Source organism: Haliotis rubra, unplaced genomic scaffold, assembly GCF_003918875.1.
Source record: "Haliotis rubra isolate DU_JTF1 unplaced genomic scaffold, ASM391887v1 Scf655, whole genome shotgun sequence".
NCBI lineage: Eukaryota > Metazoa > Mollusca > Gastropoda > Lepetellida > Haliotidae > Haliotis > Haliotis rubra.
This window is the reverse complement of record NW_025767363.1, coordinates 362,039-374,609: the sequence shown is the minus strand read 5'-3', so window position 1 is coordinate 374,609 and position 12,571 is coordinate 362,039. Positions and strand designations below refer to the sequence as shown.

At 37.7% G+C, this 12,571-nt stretch overlaps 1 protein-coding gene across 1 annotated transcript in view; it reads right to left on the bottom strand.

Moving 5' to 3' along the window:
* Positions 1 to 12,571, bottom strand: part of LOC124257273 (protein draper-like) — a 200,260-nt gene that overhangs the window by 136,078 nt on the left and 51,611 nt on the right. The window lies entirely within an intron of this gene.

Sequence of the window (12,571 nt, the reverse complement as noted above, 5' to 3'; positions counted from 1 at the left end):
TTATTTATTCTGTTTATCTGTTTAGTACACATGAAGAGAGGTTTGACGAGCGTTCTGCAGAAAACAGTATAATACATAAATACAACTTGTAGATGTACAGCCTAAAACTTTGCCATTACTATGTTATCATTGTTGTGGTCTTCTTATTATGATTGATATGATACATGGAAGAAGCAAATGGTCGATGTTGTTCTACATTGCGTACAGGTTGGTGAAGTAGTGAGGGTTAATATTTTACCCAAGGCCAATAAGGCGTAAATACTTTATACAAGTACAACAAGTACACAAGACCATACACAACACAAAACTAGCCTGTAAGGACCTCTGGTTAAACCATGTTGGATCTACAGTGGTTTGTGTGCTGTGCTGGTGAACTGATGAGGGGGAGTAATTTACACAAGGCTAATCGGTCGTAACGAGTGACCCAAGATATACAAACATATACATTTTATAGAAGAAGAGGAAAAAATATATATTTCGGAGTCACGTGCTCATACAAATACACAGAATAAATGACATGATAAAACATATCACCCCAGCGCACTGTTAGACAATAACAGCCGGACTGAGATGTAAACAGAAAGGATGAGCAGATGATACATATTTCCAAAACTCATACCTCAAATCAGTGTAGAAATTACGAACTGTGAGAAAATAGGCCACATCCTCAGTGTTATTACTGTTACAAAATTTACAAATTCTTTGTTGAAGAGGCACTTTAGGACGGGAAACCTACCTAGCTCTATTTCTAGTGGAAGGGTGCCACTGTGTAGTTTACTGAATATATTGGGTTGTGAACGCTCAAGGGAAGCAGGAACGTAGGCTTCAGTATATAACGTATGTTGAAACAAGCGGTATGTCCGCAGCTTATCACCATTACACCGACCAACATAGGCTTCAGTATATAACGTATGTTGAAACAAGCGGTATGTCCGCAGCTTATCACCATTACACTGACCAACATAGGCTTCAGTATATAACGTATGTTTAAACGAGCGGTATGTCCGCAGCTTATCACCATTACACTGACCAACATAGGCTTCAGTATATAACGTATGTTAAAACAAGCGGTATGTCCGCAGCAAATAGAGTAAATGTAAGGAGATTCCTCTTACTGTACTGTTCATATGACGATGGCGTCCTTCACCTTACACTGGTTGTTCGTCAATGGGGAGTTTTCTGTTTTCTGCAACTCTTCCTTCAGTAAATCTGCAGATGAATCATAGTAAAACTGAAATTGTGTCTTCATATTATATTCTGAGATATTGGAATTTGAATAAACAGGTCTCCACACACATCTAATTTCGCCCGTAGACGTTGGTATTCAAACTGAATGTCCATGTCAACAATGAACTATAGTCGTTTACTCATTTGCATGAATCTACTGAACAGCCGGCACTTACCTCCAATTAATCCTTCCCCGTCAGCTGTTGCTGTGGACAAAACATATCAGAATTATGGGCAGAGGCTAAAGATTTGGTTGGTTGGTTTGTTGTATAACGCCACACTCAGCAATATTACAGTGTGTTAACAATCGAGTATGGACTAGACAATCCAGTGATCAATATCACGTGCATCGAAATGCGCACTTTGGATACGATGACAAGTCAGCGAGTCTGACCACCCGATCCCGTTAGTCGCCTCTTACGACAAACGTGGGTTGCTGGAGATCAACTCTAACCCTGATCGTCGAGGGTCAAGGGAGGGACATCTATATGTCGTAGTATTTTACACGTGTAGCATGCCGCTTTACACAGCCCTATGTTCAGACATATTTTTTAACCTAAACGTAGTCAGCAATGTCTGTGTTGACCCAGACCCAACAGCTTCACCTGCACCCCAGCAAGTGGCAGCCCACCAGACATCGACATGTAAACAGGTACTCGTTGCCTTTTGATGTAGGGAGTTCCTGACAGTGTCAGACCAATGTTGTTTTGTTTTTTTTCCAAATCAGTTATTAACAGTTCTTGAGAGACGGAAATATTTTAGACTTGAATGTTAGTACCTTACATCATAGATTTTTCCAGAGGGAAAATGTTGCCTGTTTCTGAAGAACTAAATGAACGAATACTTAATGAGATGCAATGAACATTCTTATTTCTTTGTAGTTCGACTGGATTTTTGGACTTGACATATTTCGTAGTATTTTGGAATGTGATCTGTTGCTTATATCACTGCATACTTATAGTCAACGAAAACATTGTCGACAGTAGAATAGAAATATGATACTTACCTAGTCTTTGTGAACTGAAAGTAAGCCAGGGTAACCAATGATTGTATAAATTCCGTTTCCTATTAATTGCTAAATGTTATTTCAAGGTTTACAACTGATAATATCATTTCAGCCTTGTCCATAAACAACACAAATGTTAATATAACACAATGCATATTTTAGTGCCCGTCAAATTCCATAACACTGTTTACAATGTAGATGCAAAGTGAATCACTGTTTACCTGTACGTCTGTCTCCGCGTTGTGTAAATAAAATACACAAAGTCTCATTTTTCCTGGGCCGATCATTTCATTTTGAATTAATTTGAAAAAAACAAGCTGTTCTGCCAAAGTCACAAGTTCGTTTCATAAACATGTTCACAATATTCCATTATCTTTGGATAAAGAGAGAGTGAGTGAGTTACGATTTTAAGTCAACAACAAAAGATGACCCTTCGGGAGTAGTCTACCAGATTCGTTGTCAATGCGGAGACTTCTATATTCGTGAAACATCCCACCCGCTCCCACACACCCAAGCCAACCCTGACTATGCCAGCCTATGGAACAACATCGATATTCTGGAAATCAACCGACAAGACTATAAAATAAGGAAACTCCTTGAAGCCATAAACATCCAACGCCACAACCCCACCATGAATCGTGATCAAGGTTATTTCATCGCCTCAGCCTATCACCACCTAATCAAAGACCACCACAAGTAACCCTTCCCTTCCTCCGTTGTCCGTCTGGCTTCCACACTCCCCTTTGTGCTTGCAATCACAACTAGTGTACTTCAACCTACTTACTTATCATCATCCCATCGTACGTCAAACTCATCAATTGTATAAACTCCACTCTAATCACAAACAATCACTCTGTACATCAACCTCCTCTGCTGGAATCACTTATCAGATATCCAATGTACAACAACCTTGTTAATTGTATATACTCACTATGCAGCAATGTATATATTCTCCTTGTTTCAAAATTGTTGTATCACTTGCTTGATAACGGTGTTAGTACCTACACCAAAACGTCGCACTCATTGCAATAAAGAAGTTGACTATCCATAGAACTTAGTTTTCTTTCATCTTCACAACTTCTAAAATGCCTCTCAAAGAAACTGAAGGTAGATCACCATGCTAGGGACCACGGGGACTTACAGTACTCTTGCTTCCTACGAGGACCCCAGCTGATAGATTAAATAGACTTTGAATGTTTTGGGACTTACGTATCCTCTGAGGAGGACAAAAAAGTTACAGGACTTTCACCCCCTTTGAGCATACAGCCCCTAACACTCCCAGTTACTGATTAAACTTCCAAATATAAGAAATACAGCTATCTACGAAACACATGACTCACAATTTACCAGTCAGTTCAATTTCTTTTAAAAATCCGATAATATAATTGTAATAAACATTCTTAAAAAGACCCTTAACAGTTTAAACATTGAATATTTATCCCTTGTAATGGAAAAATGAATACAATCAAGCAGGAGATGCTTGGCCGTGATTCTTTCATCTCAAAAGATACAAAATGGAGCATCCTCAAATTTTCACAGGCATTCATGTGTGTACGTGGACGTGGTACGGCCAATGAGACAATGCTACGATTAAAAATTGCAGTAGGTTTAAATTTACTATGAATGTAATGGAACTTACGTGCCTTCTCAGGAAGACAATAATTTTACAATATTTCAACCCCCTTTGAGGGTACAACCACTAACAATCTTAGTTATTAATCTAAACTACCACTAATAAAATACTTATCTATTTACAAATCATTCATCAACATATATCTAATAATTCTACTTCTTTTAAAAATTCAATTATTAAATGAAAACTAACAGTACTAAAGTACTGTCGGAAATAGAAAAAAAAACCTGTTTTGAGGCTTTTACTCTGAATCTCTAAAATTTACACAACTGCAAATAGCAAATGTCGAAATAACCCACATCGGCCTAACTGGGCGTTCGGTGGGATGCGTATTAGAAAATTCAGAAAAGCATGTTTACTCGTAATATCGGGCAAAACCTGGAAAAAATACGAATAGCTGCTGAAAACAATAGATAAGACTATTGATGGCAATTAGGTCGCTCAGCCAGGTATGACGACGGACCGTCTACTCAACCGGCATGAACTGCACGTGCTGCCTATACGCACAATGGGTCTTCTCAAAGATATTTTGTGCTTTTTCATGTGTGTTGACTATGCATCATCTATTGATTAACATCTTACGTGTCTTTCTTTCATGAAGTTTATGTTGAGATATGTAAAAGGGTATGATACCTGATAACCATAGAAACGCATCGTATTGAATGTATAAGGTGGCATGACAACCCGATCACGAAGATCGACAGGACTGGATATTATTTGTAAATTGTTATTACATGCCGTGTACTTCCCCAGTATAATTGCCCGAAAGGATTATCGTATCTTAACTGACATCTCTATCCCCACGCCCGACCCCAACGATCGTCTGCGACACCCGTCCAGGTTTTGCTTTTGAGACGAACCCTCCTATCTGTTTCTTTTTATAGTGACAGTGAGACACCATGGTAGCTACATCCTTAATAGTTTCAGAATGAAAGTTATTATTTTTTACGACAGCTATCGTTTATAATGAAACTACGTCTAATTTCAAATTGGACTTTTAAAAAGTGTTCTTTGTAATACAATATCGTCACACACTAATTTGCATAAAGCCATGGTCTGTTCCAAATAAATTGCTTTGAACGCATTGCTCATTTCTGTACTAATCTCTCCTCAGTAAAAATCAATACAGTCAAGCAGGACATGCGTGACCGTGATTCTTTCATCACAAGGGATACAAAACCGTTACACAGATATTCATCGTGTGTGACCTCTTCAAATCTGGACAGGCAGCCCAAGTATGGGGTAACTGATAGATGGCTATATTTCATGTAAAGTATTGATACCTACCATTATCGTTGGAACCGCAAGAGTATAGCATCTTGCCTCAAAAGTAAGAATGACATTAGTTTACGTGAACGTCAACGTCAGTATATGCATATGCATCGTATAATCCGTCATACACGAGCGCACTCATGACCACGTCATTACATACACACGCCGCATAAACCGAGCCGTTTATTCAGATGAGCTGAACAGAGAAAAAATACATTTACATCGTTCCACTACAGATTTATTTCCCTTGTTTGACATGAAAGCTTGTGAATGATTTAAATGATCCCTTCTCACAACTGCTTCAGGGAAACTTGTTGAACATAATTGCGGAAGATGCCCCAGAACTATCAAATGTGTGACTACATCAAAACCTATACTACATGCTGCCATTAAGGATAATGAGTTGTATATTACCTCTCCATTTGTCTCTGCAATCTGCAAAAAGAAGATATGTGTATTAGACGTGAACAAGACAAGACAGGACACAATCATACCGACAACCTAGACTGTCCCAGATCCACAAAACCATGTACAGAAGACATTCCAGGCTCAATGAAGGCAACAGATTAACCCTCCGCTTGTGGTGTGAACGTCACCATTTACGATGCAGTCGAAATCCTACTGTGAATACACTCTTTATTACACATATTTACACAATATGGTGAAAGTAATACAAGCAAACATATAAAATGAGTCATTATAAATTATTGTTTTTAAACAAATGGTTGTCTGACACAACAGGGGCGTATGGTGCAAGTCAAAGTAAGGACTCGCATGGAGAATCATGTTTGGCACCGGTGCCCCAGCCTAGGTTTAACCTTGCTCTGAAGCTGAGTTTTCATTCCAGGACGGTATTAAGAAAGCAGGTTTTGCACTAAACCAGGTCTAAACCCCGTAAAAACTGATAAAAACGCAGACCTGGGTAGCGGCAGGTTTACATGCAGGTTTTTATCATGTAACTCCGATCTACCTCTAAAATCAAACGCTGTTTCGTTCAGTTCGAGAGTGTTCCTTAGTCATAAGGTACTAAAGTAACCAAGAAAAAGAATGTAGGCCTACATGTATATATCTTGTTATTTTCAATATCCTTTTTCGAAAAACAACCAGATTTTGGTAATCATACTTTCTAAGTTTAGTGAGATATTTATATTTTTCTGCTTTCAGAAAGTTACACTCACCGTCAAACCAGGGTGGTTGGTTTTTACATTTTCTGTATAGTTGTTTGCATTATAGCCCACATTAGAGTAGAATAGTTGGAAAATATCCGTTAACTTAGAAACAGCGACATTGACATCAACCTCTAGGAATGAGACAACTCCTCCATACATGAATCTATATCATTATCAGAAACCATTGCCTCAAAGTGTTCATAACTAGTATCATTCATGTTAAAGCGATGGATTGGTACCATCGGTATGTCATTATGGGCATTTTCACATTGCTGAGTAGGTACGATATTAGTGAAAGTACATACAAGTGGTAGGTGATCTGACTCGGCTCTCATGAGGACTGACATATCCACCACATTAGGAAATAAACAAGAACTGATAACAAAGTAGTCTACTATACTTGTACCACTCTTGGAAGTAAATGTCCAGTTAGCAGGGGTGTCACTAGTAGTACATCCATTGACAATATGCATGTTCATGGTTTTGCAAAGGGTGAGCATCTTAAGACCAGGCTTATTCACAACTGTATCACAGGAAAGTCTCGGTTTGACGTGGGAGTCTTCAGTATACAAGTCATTATCTACAGGTATGTAATTGGCATTATCATCAAAAATATAATCATCGTCAGTTGCTGTTCTTGCATTAAAATCTCCACATATAATGAAAGTTGAATTCACACCACATTCTGTTTTCAGTAAGTGAAGTTTGTTCTCCAGCAAGTCGATGCCACTATCGTCCAGACCGTCGTACTCCGGCGTCCCCGTTGTGTGTACGTACGTACATAAATAGAAAATAGGATAAGGGAAATCAACATTAACTAAATGAAGGACAACACTGTTGTCCCATGTATCTTTAATCCTAGAAAAATATATCTTGAACCGATCTCTAACACATACAACGTTACCACCGGAATATCTGCCACGGTTGTGGCGACGGTTTGCTTCGGTTGCAAAGCAGAAATAGGTAGGCAGTGTAGTGCTAAGCAGAACTTGTGTATCATTACACATAGTTTCTGTAAAGCTTATGACGTTAAACATGTTAGAAAAGGATACAAAATCTGGAAAGGTTAGAGCTGATCTTAATCCTTTTATAAACCTGAACTGCTATGATGAAAGATGGTTTGAACTTAATCCAAGTCTAAAACAAAGAAGTTAGACCGAGACGTAAATATTTCATATTATGGAACGTGGTTTAAGTTAGTCCGGAGTTTTCCGTCGCTCCCCGGGAAATCCCGAACAAATTTACGAAGTTTGAGGTTTAACCCAGTTTTTCTCACTCAAGGACGGTATTAAGAAAGCAGGTTTTGCACTAAACCAGGTTGAAACCTCATAAAAACTTGTAAGAAGACCTGGGTAGCGGCAGGTTTACATGCAGGTTTTTATCATGTAATTCCGATCTACCTCTAAAATCAAACGCTGTTTCGTTCAGTTCGAGAGTGTTCCATAGCCATAAGATACTAAAATAACCAAGAAAAATTTGTTAGGCCTACATGTATATATCTTGTTATTTTGAATATCCTTTTTCGAAAAAAAACAGAACTAAGGCAGATAATTAGGAAGATGACTTTGTTTCAAGTACAACACTATGTTTGTTGAATGAACTACAACATAACAAGCTCTTTAAAATACGGAACAGGTAAAAAACGGACATTAAAGAATTATGTCATCTTACGGAGCAAGCAAAGTCGATCAAAATTATGCTGTTCTATGGCAAAAGGACATGGCGTAAAAAAGACATAACCTACATGACGTTATTGCCTTTGTGGGGCAGTGTGAACAGGATGCCATCAATATAAACAAGCAGTATTTAATGCACTAGCGTGCATACGGTTTCTGTGAACATGGGGCAAGTCCATATCTGTGATTTATTGAGAGAAATGTTGTGCAATCATCTATCTCGTTCCCTTAAACCGCGACGTCGCAGAACAGCTTAGGTCATATTGTCATTATCAGTTTCTGGCTCGCTGTCGTCATAGTCGTCATCATCGGCGTTGTAACTGTCGTCAAAGTCAGGATCATGTCTAAGCGACGCAATTTTGTGCAGAACTGCACATGCTATGATAACACTGAATATTGTGTTCAACTTCAACCGAATGCCAAAATATAAGCAGGGGACGCGACGTTTCCAGATGCCGAACAGACGCTCAACAATCCCTCTAGTCTTTCTCTGAGATGTGTTGAAACCTCTTTCTGCTTCCCTGCGAGGATTGTAAGGGGAGATCCCTCTAATATGATTTTTTTCTGATGATGTCTTTCAAATCTTCATTTTGTATTATTAATACTAGATTTGTTACTGAAAAATGAAATTTAAGACAATAATTATTTTTTGGTTAAACATCAGTTGAAGAAAGCGTGATTTTCTTTTCACTAAAATATTTTGTACTTGATATTATTGAGGATGAAGAAATCTACATAATTTTATGTGACCGCGTCTGACAGAATAGGGTGAAATGACCAAATCTAATATTTGCGATTTTTGGTGATGTGAAATCAGCATCATACTAACGACACATGCACAAAAGTTTATCGACGTACCTCACTTCCTGTTGAAGTTACAGCATGTTTTTCTGAGGTTTTGTTAAAGGCGAATGACGTTATAAATAACTCAAAATTGCTTGTGTTACATATGGCCCTATTTTATCAGACGCGGTCACATATTCATCTTCATATGCTTCAAATTGTCGCTGAGATATCTCCTTGTTCGTCTTGATCGTCGTAGTGGTTGGTCAGTTGTTCATACTCCCTGGGGATCATACTGATTGTTCTATGCGATACATTAGACACGTCCTTGGGTAGTGGCCCCCCTGCAGTTTTTTTTTTTAAGTTCCTTTTCGTAGTTCTCTTTTGGCTGTTAACTTTAGTCGTTTCCATAATGCTTCAATTTATCTGTGTCAATGTTGATGCCAAAACGATCTTGAAAAGACAACTCGATTCTTCCCCATGCTGTCGATTTGTTCTTTAACGCATGGGCGTCACACCTCTCGTCTTCAGTGATTGAAATATGTTCTTCAATACATTGGAGAATGTACAGGTTCTGTTCCTCAGTAAAGTTTTGTATTCTACATGCCATATTGTCCTAGCTTGACGTTAGAAACGCTACCGTGATGTACCGTCCTGTACCGCCATTCAGTAAAAAACGGAAACAGGACACTGATTATCCGCAAAACAGGTTTAATATAAAGTTTGAAACATTTTCAAAGCGGAAAAACATTAAACCCCCCGTCTAGGTTTAAACAAAGGGTTTTGGGCAGACCTGCTTTCTATAATACCGTTTCTTTAAGACCAGGATTCTTGGTTTACCAAAACCCAGACTCGCCTTAAATCCCTTTCGATAATTCGGCTCATCGGGGTTAATATTTTTCATACGATGCCCTAGGGCAAAATATCACTTTGTCATGGTGACGTGACGTCATGAACAAGGCTATGACATCCTGTTTCTCCTGTGATGTTGCGTTCTATATGCGGCGACGGCGGGTAGCCATCGTGTGAAAGTAGATTTGGGTTTATTTTCCTCAATTTGACGACTTCGGTAATAAACAGAATATTATATGAGTGTCCAAGTCATACTATGTTTACGACACTCGTGCCTAAATATCGGCATATCCCTCGCTCTCGCTCGGGAAATAACAACATTTAGGCACTCTTGTCTTAAATATAGTATGACATGGGCACTTATATAATATCCTCTATTTATGACACAGTGCTAGAAAACTGTGAACACTTTAATGCACAATATGACACAATATTGCAATTCTGTATCGTTACCTCAATGCAACTAACTTATAATATGTGTCACAGTGAAATATCATGTATTCATGTAAAATATCCATGTTATATACTTGAGGAGTGATAGTCTACCCTATGTTTGTTCATCATGTTACCTGGCAATACTGGGCTGCCCAGGCGCTCTCATTGACTGCACAGTTCGGAAGCTCAAGGAGGGAGAAGTCATTACCCACGGCGCGCCACCATGCACTCTAGGGAGCAGTTATTGTGACACTAATACTGATACAGGCGCAGCCTTTTAGGGGATAACTGTACTGTGTTTGATGAATTGAGGAAATATATTACCGGCTATATAACCACCGGTATACGTCCCCAATTCGTCAAACACAGTACAGTTATCCCCATTCTAATTCAACTCGTTTTACGCTGTTTTTTCGTAGAAGAAATTCATTATTTAAACCAGGTCAAAGATTAATCATATCGCTACTTGAACTTACACCATCGCCAGAAAAAGTAGTTCCCTTTTCAAACTTGAACACGTTTATTATGTGCACACTGTCTAAATCTGATAATGATGAATAAATCATAGTGTTATAGATAAAATGGACGGAAGTATAATGAAACCACTCACTAGTTATCAGAAATGAGGGGCCCGCTGATTCCTCAACTACGTGCCATTATCAGTTCTGTTGTGAAATGACGTCAAGCAGGTGACCTCAAGCTCTATAATGACGTCATACATCTTGTTTCATGATCTAACAGTGTTGGGTCAACAGCCCGTTGCAAGTAAGTTGTTTGAACTTAAAATTAAATTCATGATACTGTTTTGTCTTTTGTTAACCCCCTGGATGCCACAGGGAGATATACGTCCTTCCCCTTCAACCCTCAATTTCAAGTCCAATGAAAATCAAAATACCACACGCGCACAAATACACTTCACAGTTTCGAATTCTGCGGGAAATTTCCTGTTTCTTGATACTATCCACTATTGTTTTAGACAAAGTTCAAGTGCTAAAATGACCTTTCAAAATAGGCTTCATTGAAAATGTGTAGCGTGTAGCTCAGATATTTTGTCATGAAACTGACTTCAGTATCTACATTTAGCCTTGTTCGATATCATATCATACGTGCATATAGGGTTTACGGTATTTTATTCTTTGCAAGTTTTTGATTCTTTGAATAATATGTACATAGGAAATTGACACCTTCAGTACAGTACACCATATTCTAAAGCATTACACAAGTGTTAGAAGATCAAACGTAGCAATAACTGCACATACTTTAGTACCTGTGATGTACAATATTCAATGTATTTGGACTAATATTGCAGTTTCATATGAACAGGTTAATGAACGGCGATTTAATTCAACCTTATAAGTAAAACTGATAATATTAATGAAAATGATTTATATATTATATATATGTTCATTGCATATTTTTGTGTCGTTTTATAGTCAAAACAATGATATTTATTGATTTGCCAGGTGCGCGTTTGTCGGAAACGTTTTATGATTCACTATCATTGTTTTCGATAATATAATCAATTCATATTCGATAAAAAAATATTGTGATGACGGGATATCAAACTCTAAATGTATTTAAACGAACATTGTTTAAATCATATAAACCATGTCATGTCTTAATTTGGACAAATCTTACATCCATAATCTAACATATAGTTCCATATATAAAAAGCTATCTTTTTGCATATTTCATTGCATACGTATTAAGAGAAATAGCTACATAATCATAAAGAAAGAAAATTGTTATCCTAAACAAAATATTTGGGTGTTGTGAAATATTATTTTCCATTTACGTTAAATTGATGCCAAACAGGTGCGCGTGTTGTTCACAGTAAGATACATAGTCAAACCGTCTAATTGCTGATATATTCAGGACACTATTTAAATGGAAAAAATCAGTCATTTTGTTTTGTCTACAGCGTGTTAAATTCTAACATAGAAGCCGAAACCTTTTATACAATTAATGGAAACTAGGTGAGATATATACTAATCAGCATACCAATGTCGTCTTTTTCCGACGTCGCAAAATGCATAAAACAAGCAATGACGTCAACTAAAATGTTGAATTATTTTCAGCAATTTCATTACATTTGAAGATACGGCTATCATTCTAGTAATAACGATACACAATTAGTCAAACTACATGTACACAAACAGGAGAATATGGGAATCTAAGAACTAACTTATTTATCGGATAGGGCCATCCTAATCGCTATTCCATGATTTCATGTAGTACGTTGTCATCTATAAATTGTGAAACTACAAAAGCGTATCCGCTCGTATTGGAGAACTTTGAATTAGATTAGTTTGGTTCACCATAAACAAGAAAATAACGAATATACAGAGTCCGTATCCACAACAAATTCCCTCTATGTGATCTGAGTTACATTGACCTAGTGTTAAACATACGGAGTTATGCCCCCTTATCATTATACGTGTATGACCTCTCTGTCGTCGTTTGACGTCATAGGAGAAAATCAATTTTTGGCATCTATTGCGAGTCATTTTTAATGTTG